The 13,469-nt window shown below is 36.0% G+C and overlaps 1 long non-coding RNA gene across 3 annotated transcripts; it reads right to left on the bottom strand.

The window, feature by feature from the left end:
- Positions 1 to 6,486: 6,486 nt before the first annotated feature.
- On the bottom strand, positions 6,487 to 11,048 carry LOC107493655 (uncharacterized). Of its 3 annotated transcripts, none has more exons than XR_008010250.1 (4): positions 10,350 to 11,048; positions 10,005 to 10,209; positions 8,045 to 8,122; positions 6,487 to 7,173 (listed from the first exon to the last, which is right to left on the bottom strand). It is a non-coding gene; the product is annotated as an uncharacterized LOC107493655 (long non-coding RNA). The 3 variants fall into 3 exon arrangements; XR_008010251.1 differs by having other exon boundaries at positions 6,487 to 6,932; positions 7,056 to 8,122; XR_008010249.1 differs by having other exon boundaries at positions 6,487 to 8,122.
- Between the last annotated feature and the right edge of the window lie 2,421 nt (positions 11,049 to 13,469).

Here is a 13,469-nt window from a genome sequence, read left to right on the forward strand (position 1 = left end):
TCTAAATGTATGGGAGAGTCAAATTAATATGTCAATTGTCAAATCATTCCACATAAGATCCGTAAGGTCAAATTAATAAAATAATATCCAAATGAAGCTCCAATACCAATATAATATTGCATGAAAAGGAAAGAAAAAGAAAGAAGAAGAAATAATAAATAATTAAGCTAAAAGAAAATTTAGAAGAAAGAAAAATAATTAAATGCAGTAATTAAAAGATGAATGAAAGAAAGAATGGAGGGAAGGAAGAAGAGAAGAATAAAATAAAGAGAAAGGATGGAAAAAGATGAGAGAATAAAGAAGAAAGAAAAGAAAGAAGAAAGAAGAAGAAAGAAATTAGGATTTAGAAAGATAAGATATGAAAAACAAGGTTGCGCAGGGTTCAAGTGGGTCGCGCACTGAGGGGGACGACGCGTCACACGTACGCATGACCATGTTTGCGCTATTCACGCGAGGGCATCGTGGCACTTGCACAACCCTCTGTTCGTCTTGGGGTGTGTGCCAAAATGTCCTATGACGCGTGCGCGTCAGGCACGCGCACGCGTGGTAGTGCTTATTGTGAAAGTGACGCGCACGCGTCCATGACACGTACGCGTGACGTGATTTGTGCCTCGGGCACAGTGCCCGCACCAAGCCAGCCCAACTTTCGGCCAATACACCTTTTACTTCGATTTCGCAAGGTCACGCGTGCGCGTCATTGACGCGTACGCGTGAGGTGCCAAATTCTAAGATGACGCGTACGCGTGGTAATGCTTGTGTGATTGGCACACTTTCTGCACTGTTTCCACGCAACTTTCTATTCGTTTTTTTTTTTATGTAATATGCAATATGCAGATGAAGGATGCAAACTATATGTACTAATAATGAGAAGAGTCACTTAAAAAAGAAAATTAAGAAGAGAGAAAAGAACGATCATACAATGGTGGGTTGTCTCCCACCTAGCACTTTTAGTTATTGTCCCTAAGTTGGACATTTGGTGAGCTCCTTGTCGTGGTGGCTTGTGCTTGTACTGATCCAGGAATTCCCACCAGTGTTTGTAATTTCAATAGCCTCCGGGGTCCCAAACTAGGCGCATAAAGCCTTCAAGCAAATCAAAGCAGGTGACAAGGCCCCAAGAGTGATGACTGTTGGAATGAATTCCGGGGTCCCAAACCTTGCTTTTACACCCGTCTTCTTGTGGGTCACCATTGTTCCTTCCGAGTGGCTCGCAATTTGAATTCTGACAGAGACATCCAAACAACCTTCTAGAGCCATTCAGTTGAGCTCTACACCAATCCTTACACTTCAATTTGGAGCATGCAACCATATTGAACCTTGCAGGACAACTCTTCCCACTGACCATCTCCCTCTTACTCTTAAAGCCACAGAGAGCTCTAAGTTGACCATCTGTCTCCAGTAGCCCATATTCAAGTGGGAAAGTAAAGGTCAAGGATAAGAATTTTACCCACTTGAAGGTTGTGTTGGACGGTAATGGCTTTGGGAAAGGTGTTTCTAATGATCTTGCAAGCTCCACTCTCTTGTGCTATTCTCTGACAACTTCCACCTCCTTGCAAGTTTCTTCAATTTTAACCTCTTCCTCTTGGTAGCTTTCTTCCAATTCAATCTCCTCTTTACTGCTTTCCAAGGGCATGGGAGGTTGTGCTTCTTCTTCTTGAATCTCCATCTCTTGATCAACCTCTTCCAAGTCTTTAACCATGACATGCCTTGGAGGTTGTACACCCTCCTCAACATCAAATACAATCGTCTTGGAAGGAGGCTCTATGACTTGACTTTCCCATGGAGGTTCCGCATCTCCTAAGTCTTCAACCACTTCCTCTTTAACTATTGCGGCTTTATCCAGTTCTTTTAGCATAAAATCGTACTCCTCCTTGATGATTACCTTTCCATGACAACTCCCTTCATCTACTCCTTCATCTTCAAGGGTCTTCACTATCTCTAACTTTTGGGTCTCTTCTTGCTCCTCTGGAAATAAGGCTGCGTGTAATCGATTCATTGCATCCCTAAGATGATCCCTTCTTTCTTGTTCCATGTCAATAGCATCATTGGTATCATCTTGCTCTTGGATTGATGGATGTGGGTGCTCTTCCATGGATGGTGGTAATGGGATGGAGAGATCATTCTGTGGTTGAAAAGGAAGTGCACTAGAGCTTGAGGGTTTACTATTCGGGGTAGAGGATTGGTCCATGTAGGATATAAGAGCTTGAAGAGTAGAGGTGAGACTAGTGATAGTGGCAAGTGTGGTATGAAGCTCTGTTTGCCCTTGGTGAATAACACCAAAGGTGTTGTCATCTAGTGGAGGTTGGGGTGGATAGGGGGGTTCATTATTTTGGAGAAAGGGTGCATGGTAGGAAGATGGTTCTTCTTGACAAGGATATGGAGATGGTGAATATTGAGGTGGTGGTTCTGGGTGTGGTTCATGTGGTGGTTGGTGTGGTGGATGTGGGTCAGGGTCATATGGGAGTGTTTGGTGGTAAGGGACCTGTGAGTTTGGTGGTTCAAAGGTATATTGTGGAGGTAGTTCATAACCATAGGGTGGGGCTTGTTGGTAACTACAAGGGGGTCCACCATATCTATCATCTTGGCACGAACCTCGGAATGGCTCTCGACCATAGTAATTTGGTGGGTGTTGGTTGTCACGAGAAGGTCCACCATAACAATTGCTTTGGTATGTATCATAGAATGGTTGTTGGTTATAGCGCATTGGAGGGGGTTGTTGCCAAGAGGGTTGATCAAATCCTTGGGCTCCTCCCATCTTTGATTCTTCCAACCTTGATGCTTGTTCTCATTATAGCTTCCATTCCTTAATCCAACATTGGAATCAAACTTGAAGCCAGAGGGGTGAGAATTCAAAGTAGTTAATAAAAATTAAACATAAAAACAAATAATAAGCAAAAACAAATATCTACAAAAACCAATATTAAGGCTCACGTTTGCAATTCCCCGGTAACGACGCCATTTTGACGAACGGACTTTTGCTGGTAAAGAATTTCACAAAAATATAATCGCGTTGTAAGTATAGTTTCTAAACCAACAAAAATCCTTTCGCACAAATGTTTGGTTGTCACAAGTAACAAAACCCAATAAAATTTATAACCGAAGTATTTAAACCTCGGGTCGTCTCTCAAGAAATTGCAGGGAGGTGTATTTATTATTGGTTATGGAAAAAGGTATATTTTTGGGTTTTTTTGAAATAGGGATCAAGGAAATAAATTAACAATAAAGTAAACTAATTATTATGAAAACCATTGCAAGGGATAAGAACTAGAAATCCCATCCTTGTTATCCTTAGCAGGTGAGATGAGGATTGAATTTTGCTCTCACTTAGTTAACCCTTACTAAATAAAGGAAAGTCAAGTAGACTAATCAACTTGATTCCTCAAGTCCTAGTTAACTCCTATGGAAAGACTAGCTTTAGAGGATCTAAATCAATCAGTAATTTCAAATTTTGAATCAACCGCTGAGTTTGACAACACAAGTGTTACCAATTACTTAACCAAAGCAAAGGGGAAAAATCTAAATTAAATTAAAAGCATGAATAACATAAATTTGAAGAAAAGCAATCTTTAGATATGAAATATCTCAATTTATATTAAATAAGAAAATCAATTCTAACATGGAAAGTTCATAAGTCAAATTGAAAAGATAAATAACAATTAAAGTAATAGAATAAATAAAGTAGAAAATAATTTAGAGGAACATTGAACCAGGAATGAAGAGAAGTAGCCTAATCATTATAGAAATCCTAAATCCTAATCCTGATCATAAATCCTAAGAGAGAGGAGAGAGTCTCTCTCTCAAAAAACTACATCTAAAACCTAAAATTGTGAATTATAAATGTTGTATTATGAATGGATGCATTGCCCCACTTTATAGCCTCTAATCTGTGATTTATGGGCCAAAAACTGGGTCAGAAATAGCCCAGAATTCGTTGGTTGCGAATTCAAACACCCTGATTTTCGTAGATGCGATGCATTCATGTGATGCACGCGTTCGTGTCACTTATCCTCAGAGAAACTATAACAAATTATATATTATTTCGAAGCCCCGGATGTTATCTTTCTAATGCAACCGGAACCGTCTCATTTGGACCTCTGTAGCTCAAGTTATGATTGATTTAGTGCGAGAGGGTCAGGCTGACAGCTTTGTAGTTCCTTCAATTTCTTGTATTCCTTCCACTTTTGCATGCTTCCTTTCCGTTCTCCAAGCCATTCCTGCCCTGTAATCCCTGTAATCACTTAACGCACATATCACAGCATCTAATGGTAATAAAAGAGGATTAATATTAGCAAATATAAGGCCAAAGAAGCATGTTTTCAATCATAGCACAAAATCAAGAAGGAAAACATAAAATATGCGAATTGTATGAATAAATGTGAGAATAATGGATAAAATCCACTAGATTAAGCACAGGATAAACCGTAAAATAGTAGTTTATCATGCATCACTCTCCCCACCCTAAGTCTAAGTGATTCTTCCAACCTTGATTAAAAGTCTGAAGATAAGTGGAATCATTAAGAGTTCTGGAGAAATTCCCCATGTAATTGACTTGCCCAGGTATGTACTAGCTATAACTGCATGTCTCACCTTGGGGGAATCCATCACTCATATCATAAGAAGTATTTGGAGGAACATGTTGAACATTAGCAACTGAACCTTGCATCCCACTTAAATGTTGAGTAATGAGGATCATTTGTTGAGATAAGAGCTTGTTTTGAGAAAGAAGTGCGTCTACAGCATCCACCTCCATGACTCCTGTCTTCATTAAAGTCCTCTTAAAAGAGTATAAGTACTGGTTATTGACAACCAACTCAATAAGCTCATTAGCCTCTTCAGGCATCTTCTTCATGTGCAAATAACCATCTGCAGAACTGTCCAAAGACATCTTGGCTATATCAGAGAGTCCTTCATAGGAAACATGCACCTTGATCCAGTCTGAGAACATGTCAGGAGAACATTTTTTGAGTATCAACTTGTACCTCTCACAGGGTTTATAGAAGGACTCATTTTCTCCTTACATGAAGGTTTAAGTGTCTGTCCTTAGCTTGGTCAACCTCTGAGGAGGGAAGAACTTGCGCAAAAACTTGTTAACCACTATATCTCAAGTGTCCACGCTTTTCTTGGGTTGTGCATCAAACCACTGCTTTGCTCTGTCCCTCACATTAAAGGGGAAGTGCACGAGCTTGTAGACATTAGGATTCACTCCATTAGTCTTCACGGTGTTACAAATCTGTAGGAAGTTGGAAATGAAAAGACTGGGATCTTCCTGAAGGAGCCCGTGAAACTGTTAGTTTTGTTACACCAGAGTAATCAGCTATGGATTTAGCTCAAAATCATTTTCTCCAATAGAGGATACAACAATACTTTTCCCATAAAAATCAGGGGTGAGAGCAGTATATGACCCCAGGGTCCTTCTAGGCTGTCCATTTCCATGCAAATCCATGATGAACGTCCTCCTATTTCTGCACACACAAACAGTAAACAAAGCAAAGTTGGAGTCTCTTTGCCAGAGTATAGAGAACTCTCAATGAGATATCCTATGTAAAAAGAAATAAAATAAAATAAAGCGATTAAATAAACAAAAATTTTTGAAAAATTAAAAAGGGAAATAAACTTAGAAGTTCGAAAACTACACATGGAAGATTACTAAGGTTTTTGAAAATTGTAGAAAATGAAAATTACTAAGGGATACCAAACTTAATTTTAGAAATTAATGAAAATAAATAAGACCTAATTCAAAAGTTAAAAGAGAAATAAACAAATAGAACTAAGAAAGATACCTAATCTAAGCAACTAGACAACTGGTAGTTGTCAATTACCGTCAGTCCCTGACCACAGTGCCAAAAATTTAGTGTGAATTTTTGAATACCCACAAACTAACTGGCAAGTGCACCGAGTCGTCTAAGTAATACCTCAGGTAAGTGAGGGTCAATTCCACGAGGACTGAGGAACTGAGCAATAATGGTCAGCTGATTGGCTTAGTCAGGCAGATAGAAAAGTTGATTTGGTGGGTTTTAAAATGCATTAAACAGTAGAACAAGAATAAAGGAAGCAAATAATGAGTTTGGTGTGAAAATAGTGAGAGAAAATAGGATGTTTACTTTTTCTGGATTACATTTTCTTGCCAACTATTTTAACAATGCAAGATTCATATCATGGCAAACTATAATTGACTAAACCCTAATGTCTTAGTGACTTAGTCTCCTCTAACCTTCATCAACCACCACCGTCGTGGTCACTTGATTCTGATTAGAGGGTTAAGTTCATAATTATTTTATGGCTACAAAAACCCTAATTGCCTAAAGCTAACAAGATTATATGTCACAAATCCCAATAAGTTCATGTAATTTGTGATTTAGGAGGAATTTACTTTGAAGTTATTGTTCAAGCAAGATAACTCTTCTAAGAATCACAAGAACGCATATAAAAAAGGGTCATACTTTCGTTTCACATAGATTCATAGAATAAAGTATGAAAGTGATCCTTGAAACTGAATAAATACATTAACTAAAATAGAAAAGCAATAGTCTTAATCCATAGAAGATAAACAGAGCTCCTAACCTTAACCAAAGAGGTTTACTGGCTCATGACTTATAGAGAAAAACTAGGGTTTTGAAAAGTATGCCAAAAACCAAAAGGGTTCGAATCCTCTAAAAGGGAGAATATTTTTCCTTTCATATTTAACCTAATTTGATGTGCAAATAAAATAAAATATTAAATTCTAAAACATAAAGATACTATTTTTAAATAAAAATTACAAAAATAAAATAAACGATAACAACTAAAAGCAAAATCCACTAAACATGATCCAAGAGCGTGGATTCGGGTTGGGCTTGCTAGTGCTAAATGCCAGCTTAGCGTTTAGCGCCCAAAGGGGGAAAGTCTAGCTCCATTCCTTTTTGCTTCAAACTCTGCCAAATTGCTCCGAATTTCACCTGAAATCATAAAAATACTAAAACAACTCCAAGTAACATCCAAAGAGGATTTTGCACTAAAATATAATAAAACTTAATAATTACTAACTGAAAATGACTAGAAAACAAGTGGAAAAAGCGTACAAGATGCTCACGCATTAGGAGGAGAGCCGAGGGGAGGATCTTCGGATCCTTCACATGTCTCTCTTTTTCTTCTTTTCATTTGCTTTATTTTTCAATTCACCATGACTCATCAATTTCTCTGCCAAAGGATTAGGAGCTCTATTTATGTTTCTATGTATTATTAATCTAAGTTTTCTTCTATTTTGAAGTATTGCATTGATCTATGTTATGATTGAGTGTTTCATTTTTCATCCTTAAAGGATTAGTAGTGTCAACAGGCATGCTAATTCCGTTTTGAATTTGTTTATTGCTTCGACAGAACTAATATCCGAATTATGTTTGGAAACTCCTTTACATAACTTTTTGAATCGACTAGACATAGTGGATTTTAAAGTGTTCGATACGATACATGATTTTCAATTACTCTATTTTGAATATATGACATATAATTCAGATTAGGACAACTTTTGAAAATTCTATTTTCTCATAAGATTTAATCAGAATAGACTAGCTTAGATACGTTACATATAATCCGACCTAAGAACTAATTTTGAATCTTAAGAGGAACTGAATCGGTTTTTGCACTTAACGTCTTTGATTAATCGATTGACCAAAACATTGGCGGTTGGTTAATTGAAGAGAAACCAATGAGCCAAGACATTGAAAATCGGTTAATTAAGATTCGTCGTGAAAAGATCTTTACTTGCTTTGGAAAAGGGAAACAAAATTTGATTTTTCTAAGGACTTAAACATCTCCAAAATCTTTGACTTCTCCATTATATATTCTCTTTCAATTAACTACATGTTCACTACCCTCAAGGAATCCAATGTTTAAGCCTTTTATGTTTTTAGAAAGTTTCAACCCTAATCATTCTAGGTTCCATTGATCTAATTGGTCATTTAACTCGATATTTGCATACACAATCCTTTAATTCTCATAGAAACGATATCAACTTATCATGGTATTATTTGAACGATCCAGTGCATTTACTGTTATCTGTGAGCTTTACCTTTCACTCATCAAAGTGCGCAACATCACAAGAGAGCTACACTCAAATATCACTTCCTCTTCACCATTTCTTATCACCCTATTCAGATAAACAACCACAAAGAAAATGAGTTTAGCGAGAAGAGAATATAATGTATGAATAGAATGTGATAACTTACAAGGCATGAAGCTACTCATATCTTGGTGTTTGTGAACCCGAGATTGGCACATGTCACCCAAAAATAATTGATCACAGGTGCAGCCGAAATAACTTTTTCAAACGTGTTACACATCTCGAAGTTACAATATCTAAGATATTGGTTTAATTTTCTTCTACCCTATGTATCCGAGATGTGTAATAGCTATCTAAGATATTGGTAAATAAATTATTAATTTGTCAATTTCTGTATGTTTTTAATGCATTGAAGGATATGTTTTAAAAAAAGTTTTGCTAACTAGTATCATTAAAATATTCTTTGGCCAAATTATTTTTTTACATGGTGACCAATTTTACAAATCAGTACAAGGGATTGAAAGTGAACTTTTGCAGTAGAACTCAAGCAAATTCAAGCATGAAATTATTATATTGTAATATTTATTATCCTCAACTGATGATCAAATTAAAGTGAACGTTAGGGACCTTATTACATGATGTTGTTGGTAAGAATTTCAAAAACTAAAAAAATGTCTTACCTTTTATTGAGTTTGCTTATAATTGAACTATTCATTCTTTCACATATTTTTCTTCTTTTCAACTTGTGAATGTTTTTAGTTCTTTAACTATTTTGGACTTGTTACTTTTGTCTTTGAGTGATCTTGTTAACTTAGATGTAGAAGGTAAAGCTGAAAGGTTAAGGTAATGCACTTGAAGGCACGTGAGTTGATTGAAAAGAAAAATAGATTGACAACTCAAAGAGTGAATAAAGGTCGAAGAGATGTCTTTAAACCTGGTGATTGGGTTTGGGTTCATTTGAAGAGGGAGTGGTTTTCTACTCAAAGAAAATCCAAATTAGACCTAGGGGGTTATGGTCCATTTCAGGTGCTAGAAATGATCAATGACAATGCTTACAAGATTGACCTCCCAAGTGAGTATAATGTATGAGCTACTTTTAGTGTCTCTAATATATCTCTTTTTGATTGTGATACAGATTTAAGGATGAATCTTTTTCAAGTGGGAGGAAATAATACGAGCTTTGCAAGACAAACTAAGAATTGTCATATGCCAATCAATCCAATTTCAATAGCAACATCTAAGAGAATAAATGATGATTTTGTAAAAATGAATAAATTATTTGTTCAAGATACGCATCAAGAATTAGTCAAGACAGTGGTCAATGATCATGCAAAACTAAACATCTTACTATTTTCAAGTTACATTGAAAGCTCTAATTAGTCAAGTTTAATCAAATAGCATCACCTTATTAGTATTTATTTTAAGACTTATTTTATATTTATTTTATTTTATTTTATTTTTAATAATTTAGACCCAATTATGATTTGACCCATTTTATTTTAGTGGACTTATGCATTAGAGTTTTGGAACTAAGAGGTATGAAAACCTTTAAACTTTGTGTCTATTTTTTTTTCAATTTTTTTATGAATGAAAATTTTGAGTTTCTTTAAGAAAATTAGGTGTTAACAGGAGAGGTACTATGTCCCTGGACAAGAGCGGCTTGATTTGGAGCACAAATTCAATACTGTTCTACGGCCCCAACAGTCTCTTCTTTTGGGAAGTGGATAACGGAACTTCTACGAAAAATGAGGCTGAATGCAGGGACTAATTATGATCTTTGTAGCAGTAAAGTTGGTTTTCTAGTATGGGAGGTGTGGAAAGCGAGGAATCTAGCAATATATCAAAAGATCAGTCCTAATCCTATAATGGTGATTCACAAAGCTAAACTAATGGAACTAGAATTTGCAGAAATGATAGAGGAACCAGCAAAGCATGCAACTACTAGTACGAGATTAGGCAGCAGGGTTACCTGGAGACCGCCTTTACAAAGTTGGATCAAATGCAACGTTGATGCAGCTTTCATGGGAGCACAATCTGTGGGTACTATGGCCATAGTATTCAGAGACTATAATGGAACTCTTCTCTCAGGAATTAACTCCAATATTGTTGCGGCCTCGCCATTGGATGCGGAGGCATTAGCGGTTAGGGCAGCTTTAATTATGTCACAAAATTTCCTAATATAGAAGGTTATCATAGAATCAGACAATCAGATACTCATTCAAGCTTTAAAGTCACATGCATCAGTTGAAGAAATTCAAGTTGTACTAGATGACATACATCATTTAGCAAGAGGCATTCCAAACTGTGGTTTTACCTGGGTGCCCAGAGAAGCAAACTCATTAGCGTATGAAGTGGCGAAGCTTACATGCCAAGGAACTCTCCACCAAAATTGGATCTCGCATAAGCCAAATTTCATCACAAACATCCTCCGTAAGGATAACTTGGCTGTGTCAATTTTGGGAAATAGATCATGACTGAAGACAGGAGCTTTTTGGAAGGACAAAAGGTCTAATGAGGCTGCTCTGGCGGACAATTTGTTGCTTCAGATGTTAATACAGACAGCAGCGGCAGAGATCAGAACTGAAGCAGAGGAGGGTACGACGGTTGCTGCATTACCGGAAGAGTTAGCTAGGATGGGCTACTTCACATTGATCTACGGGTTTCAGGTGTGTTGATAGTTTGGAGGGATGTGGTGGGTGCATGTGCGGCTACTATTCTGAAGGAATGCATGTAATCGGAAGGAAGACAACATAGGACACTATGTGACCAGGCTCGGTCATCTTCTGTGATAGTTTACTCCTTTTTTAGGTTTGGTCCTGTGGCTCCTCTTCATCTAATGATGGCTACGAACAAGACCTCTGAAGTAGTGGATATGCATGAAAACACTTGCAGCTCTCAATCTGATGATTTGTAGATGGAATCTCTGAAATATGAATTGAAGCTAATGACGCACTAGTTCTCAGTTCCTTTGGCATCATTGGCCACATTAGGAGCAATATGAAGAACGGCGCAGAAGAATTTGATGGGGATTGCTCTCTGGGTATGGTGGGGCTTGGGTGGTTAACTACTTGTTGTCCTTTGGGCCCTTAGTAGGCCTGTCCAAAAAAAAAGTAAGTAAGATAATATAATCCGTGTTTATTCATTATCCATTATCAATCAAAATAGAAAGATCCCTATCACACCTAAAAAATAAAAGTAAAATAAAAATTAAAAAATAAAAAAAAAACAGAGAAACTAACCTAGTGGATTAGACAAAAGAGATGAAATTATTAAATGTTTTTTTCTGATTTTCTTACCACATCATTGTTAATTTGTTATTTTTTCTTTAATGAATTGCTAACTTGTTACTACTCTTGGATAACATATTAAACTCAAAATCATACGTATATAATTAAGTAAGGCTTTTTTTGTCGTCATAAATTTGAATTTTATTTAAGAATTTTCTACTAATTAATAGGTTGGTATTTAAATAACACAAAATTTAAATTTTCAAAATTTACTTAAGCAGATGAATGAATTGAACAATTCAAGTTAGTTATATAATTAAGCAAATAAAAATAAACGTTAGTCGGTCCTAAGATGAAATGCTTCTGAATGAATATGTGCACAATTAAATAATTCAAATATTGAGTGTGTACTTGGAACTGCTTTCTTAATGTTCAAATCCAAACAAAAGAGTTGTCATTCTGAATCCTTACGAATAATCCTTAATCTGCAAAGGGACGTAGCTTCTTCCTTCAAACTTCCTAGTTCCGATTTTAGGAGAACAATAAAGCTAACGTATTAAAAGTAAAACGTATATATAGGTTCATGTTCGTGATTTTCAAAGTCAGTTAGTTGGGTAGACTCTCTACCTCGGAAGAAATGACATGATTATATTATGGACATTATTAGGGTTACAATCATCTCAACATCAATCATTTATTAATATCATTAATTACGATACAATGCGTCAACCTTATCTCTTGCTCGTGCAGAGATTGTCTCCTTCATCTTTTGATTTTGGATTACTGAAGATTTCATTTGATTATTCACATCATTCGCTCTATATTTCACTTTCTTTAGATATACGCATTAATAAAAATTTAAAAGAGAAATATTGAAAATTAACAAAATTTATTATTTTTAGTCGGAGTTAACTATTAACGTATAAAAATATGGGTTAAAAATATACTATTAAATTAATAAGTTAAAAAAATTAAATTAATAACTAAAAATATTAACTAAAATTAATAAATTATGTTAACTCTTAAATTTTTTTCAATTTGAAATTCAAGATGTTATAGTAACTATATATATATTAAATAATTGCAACTAAACTTTCTTACTTTCTTGAGTCAACATTGTTTTCAATTGAATCGTTTACTTTTGATTATTATGGGACCTGACTTTGTCAATATATTATTTTGGTAAAGATGCAGAATTTTTCCATAGTTCCACTTACAAGATGTGCCCCAGCCGTCAAGTGTGTTGCCTCATCCCTCACAGCTGCGCCCGTGATAACGGAAAATTTTTTTATATATAAATAAATTAAATATTTTATTTATCAATATATGTAATTTATGAAGTATTTATTAATTTAGGTAATATTATTTAGTTTTTTTACAGCGTAAACGAGATAATTATTAATATATCTCGTTTACTATGTAAACGAGATATTTAATGTTTTTATTTGGTTTTATCTCGTTGAGTTTTAGAAAATACACATATTTCGTTTACAGTGTAAATGAGATATATATGTTCTTAATTATCTCGTTTACGGTATATACTATTATAAAAAATGTTATTAATTTAATCTTTTAGCAATTATTAATATCTTGATATCGTTATTGTTCATACCCTGACCGGGCTCCTCCAACTCGGCAAAATCCATGAAAGGTCCGACCTCGTCCCAAGGCCCACGCCTGAGGTCGGACCTCGGACAATAAAGCTAAGAAGGCCCATCAAAAGGAACGCAGCCCAAAACCTAAAGGCCGAAAAGGCCTAGGAAAGGCGGTTCCACAAAGATAGAGATAAAACTCCCAAAAGATAAGATAAGATAAGAATATCTTATCCAGGGAAGATCACGTTCAACTACTATAAATACACTGGAGCACCCAGGTATGACACACATTCCACATTCTACACATATCTGCTTGAACCCATGCTAACTTAAGCATCGGAGTGTCATTGCAGGTACAACCACCAACCACTCCACATATCAAGCTCGGGTCCCTGACCCCCACCTCGGGCCTCTCCAAGACGACCGAGCTACACGTTTCAGGTAACCCTCAGAACAGTTACTAACTACTAATGATCATGAAGTAGAGACACAAAACATAGATGAACATATAACATAAAAATCAAAAAACAGAGAAATAAGAACAAGGAATGAGTCCACCTTAGTGAGGGTGGCGCCTTCTTGAAGAACCAATGGTGCTCTTTGAGCTCCTCT

The sequence above is a fragment of the Arachis duranensis genome, chromosome 6 (genome assembly GCF_000817695.3).
Source record: "Arachis duranensis cultivar V14167 chromosome 6, aradu.V14167.gnm2.J7QH, whole genome shotgun sequence".
NCBI lineage: Eukaryota > Viridiplantae > Streptophyta > Magnoliopsida > Fabales > Fabaceae > Arachis > Arachis duranensis.